The 3,597-nt window shown below is 39.0% G+C and overlaps 1 long non-coding RNA gene across 1 annotated transcript; it reads right to left on the reverse strand.

Annotated features, from left to right (window-relative positions):
* Window positions 1–675: 675 nt before the first annotated feature.
* On the reverse strand, window positions 676–3,335 carry LOC107836112 (uncharacterized). The gene is made up of 2 exons (XR_001661961.1): window positions 3,012–3,335; window positions 676–2,084 (listed from the first exon to the last, which is right to left on the reverse strand). It is a non-coding gene; the product is annotated as an uncharacterized LOC107836112 (long non-coding RNA).
* Between the last annotated feature and the right edge of the window lie 262 nt (window positions 3,336–3,597).

Below are 3,597 nucleotides of genomic sequence, written 5' to 3' on the forward strand. Positions count from 1 at the left end.
CAAAAAAAAAATAAAAAAAAAATGAGACCATGCTTTATTTTAATATCGAGGGGAGGATTGTGTTAATATAATTTTCTCGGTAAAGTTGTTATGACGGCGGTGATCACGATGATGTTCCATTTTGTCAACCAGCCGAAGGATTAAACCGCCGCAATAAAGCTGCAGAGATGCGGACTAAGATATGAGGCAATTGCTTTTTGATTCATGGCTTGTGACAATAAGAGAGATAAGGATCAGTGGTTAAAAGCGGAGACGATTTAATTCAAGTGAAAGCAAAAGGAAGAAAAAAAAATAGAAAGGGACTTGACAAATTTAAATAAAGCAAGAAGAAGTCTCTGTGAGGAGGATGATTTCAATCCACCGAGGAAGGTCTTACATCACATCCGCGCTAACCTTTGTGTTAAAGCTTTTGTCTTTGTTTGTTTTTCATTTTGACACGGGCCTCGGATGAATAGTCCCTGGTAACCGTGGAAACTCTCTGTACTTTATAGAAGGGAAGTTGAAGAGCAGCGATTCTTCCCCAGACATGACAAATTATACAGGAACTGGCATAAAACCATAACAAGCTCTCTGTGTTCATGAGCAGGCGAGGTACGCCCTGCACTCATTTAAATAACCACAAACCGAAAATGATTTCCCAATAAATCGGTAGACGTGTAAAATAAACATGGATAGTAAATGGAAGATTTTTTTTATTAAAACTATATATTGAGTGACCAAATCCTTTAAAACTCACAAAAATCAACATTCACAAGGCATGGGAGAGTTATTAGCATCAAAGTATATCAGGTGTTGAAAAAGTTGAGGCTTTAAAACTGGGAAAAAAACAGGAAGCACCATCCTTTTAATGAGATGCCAGAAAACATACCACATGTTGCTACACACTGCTGATCAGCTGGCTCAAATAAAAACCTATAACAATGGTATTTTTTACTTAAGGTCATTATTTCCCAGGCCTCATCATGAGTATGTTCAAATGTGACTTTCTGAAGCTAAAAGGTTTCTGAACTACTCATCTAGACCAGCTTTGAAATGCTACCGAATCCTCATATTAACCCCTTTTATAGTTAAATTACACTTGAGATTTTACAATATGAAAAATGAAAAAGTGTGATGATGTACCGGATGGGATTGTAAAAAAATAAAAATAAAAAAAATAAAAAATTGTTGAATGCTGCATATTTCAGCTTCAAAGTCCTGTTCACCCAAAGCAGCATTAGTAAAATAATCTACCTCCAATAAACTATAAAATCTGTTTAAGTGCTATTATAGTCAGTTTTGCCGATTGTTGCTAATTTGCATCAAACTTAACTCTTTATTTGGTTTATAAGATATAATCATTTTTATTCACATAAACCAGCTTTTCTTTAATTAGCTCCTGCTTGACATCAAAAACACAATTAATGCATGTTTTTACTAAATAAAAACATACATTAGTAAATAAAAATAAAAATAATCATTGTGTTTTGTTTACACTGCAGTAGGAATAATTCTTCATTTTCTGTTCTAAAAAATTTCAATTATGCAGTTATGAGAGTGACAACATTTTTGTGTCAGTATAATATTTGTCTGAAACTTGTATTTTTACTTCTCATACCCAAGCAGTGTCCAAGTTTTCGTAGAGCTAAAAAGTACAATGATGTCCACTAAAATTTCACTGCTTGATCAATTTTGGCAAAAACGTGTTGTGGAACATCTAGACGTTCTCAAATTCAACTCAGAAACAGCCAGAACAACAGAAAACTCTGAACTCTGCACATAAAGAGGAGCAAAAGTCACAGTGCTGACAATTTTCCTCCCGTCTCTATTTCCTTGGTGACTTTCTCCCGCTGGGGAAAGCAGCAATGTGGAGTTACAGCCCCACTCGCTCCCACTGTGGAACTCATACAGAGGACAGGTCCGCCTTTACCACAGGGACGATTTGCTGTCCACGGCAGCTTTCTGCTCCTACACTGGGAAAATGACAACTGTGGAAACCTCCACAGTCCCCTCAACAGAGCCCACTGCTGCCGGTGTTACTGATAGAAAGTCTCCTGGATATCGGCCCCAAAGTCCCGTCACATCGCTGCCACGATGGAAACAAGCTGAGGAAGACAACGAAGTTTATAAAATAGAACTAAAAGAGGCAACCAGAAAGAGTTCACTGAATTTGAATGAACATCAACTTTTCACTTGAACACAGAGTGGAAATTCATGTTTTGTTATTTAACGTTAGTCATGATAGTGTAAGTTGTATTGAAACCTGCAGAACTGTTAAAACCTGCGAAGAAATTTTCCAGTTTTAAGGAAAGCCAATAAAGGATCACTTCACAGAGATTTAAATCAGAGGTGTCCAAACATCAGGCCATGTGGGCCAAAACTTTAGATTTTTTTTTTGTCTGTTTTATTTCTTCAGAATTGCGAACGTTTCCTTTTTTATCTGATTGTTGTTTAATCAAATCCAGTCTGATTTCTGTAGGAAAGGGAGCTGTAATTCACCTAAAATCTCACAACTTCACCTTGTTTAAAAGGGACACAAACAAACCTGTCAGCAATGTTTCAAAACCAACATTTATTTATAAAACTGTAACTTAAGATTTTTTTGGTATTTCTACAAAAACCTTTGCTTTATTTCTCTAAGGTTACAACCAAGATCTGCTCAAATAAAAGTCACTGGATGTTTTCTGATCTGTTTACTATGAATTTGAAATAAAAGCTAAAAACTTGGCTGACAGAAGATGGGTACTTTGTGTCGCACCTTCCATTAAAAAACAAAAGAAAAAAAATGAATTCATCTGTATCTTCTTTTTTTTTTTTGAAAGTGCAAATTTCACCCTTTTTTTATAGTCTGCATCAACCTCCAACCTCCAACATCAAAATTTATTTGTGCCATCAAGGACCGCACAAAACCACCTCCACGGCCACAAATGGCCCACAGGGCCACACTTTGGACACCCTTTAGTTTAAATTGTTAATCAAAGTGAATGTTAATTTAGTCCAGTCAGTTAAGAGAGATCAAATAAGCGGCTGACCCCGAGGATTTCGTTGAATTTGACAAGCATTCGCCAAGATTCCCCATGATGGCTTCAATTTGAATCTTTTAAAGAGCTGACGCTGACGCGAGATGAAGACGCCGTCCTCACTCCATCTTCTGCTGCCGCTGCTTCCTTTCTCCCCCCACCTTCCGTTCGAGTGAGAGACGCCAGCTGGGGCCGGCCGCCTGATGCTGGGCCCTGCTAGGTGGCATTGACAGCTGAATTATCCCAGAGGCCGCAGCGGCTGATTATCAGCGGAGAAGTCATCAGGGCGTCGCAGCCTTCCCCTCCCACCGCAATCTCCCTCTACCCCCGCGGTGTCCTCCTCCTCGTCCCCTCCTGTCACCCCTCGTCAAGACAGCGACACTTTCCCCAAACCTCCCTACCCGCCCCTTGCCCTCGTCCTGCTCCTCTTGACAGGTAATCTCAACAATAACAATTACCGCCATTACTGGTGTCATAAACAAGTGACCAGCCTCAAACTGGGGCAATAACAAAGGCTTTACAATTCACCATGTGCAGCCATATAATACATGCCAACAGGTTAACAAGTAATCTAGCAGACAGGATGAAAACTGAAAGC

The sequence above is a fragment of the Poecilia formosa genome, unplaced genomic scaffold (assembly GCF_000485575.1).
Source record: "Poecilia formosa unplaced genomic scaffold, Poecilia_formosa-5.1.2 Scaffold40, whole genome shotgun sequence".
In the NCBI taxonomy this organism is placed as follows: domain Eukaryota; kingdom Metazoa; phylum Chordata; class Actinopteri; order Cyprinodontiformes; family Poeciliidae; genus Poecilia; species Poecilia formosa.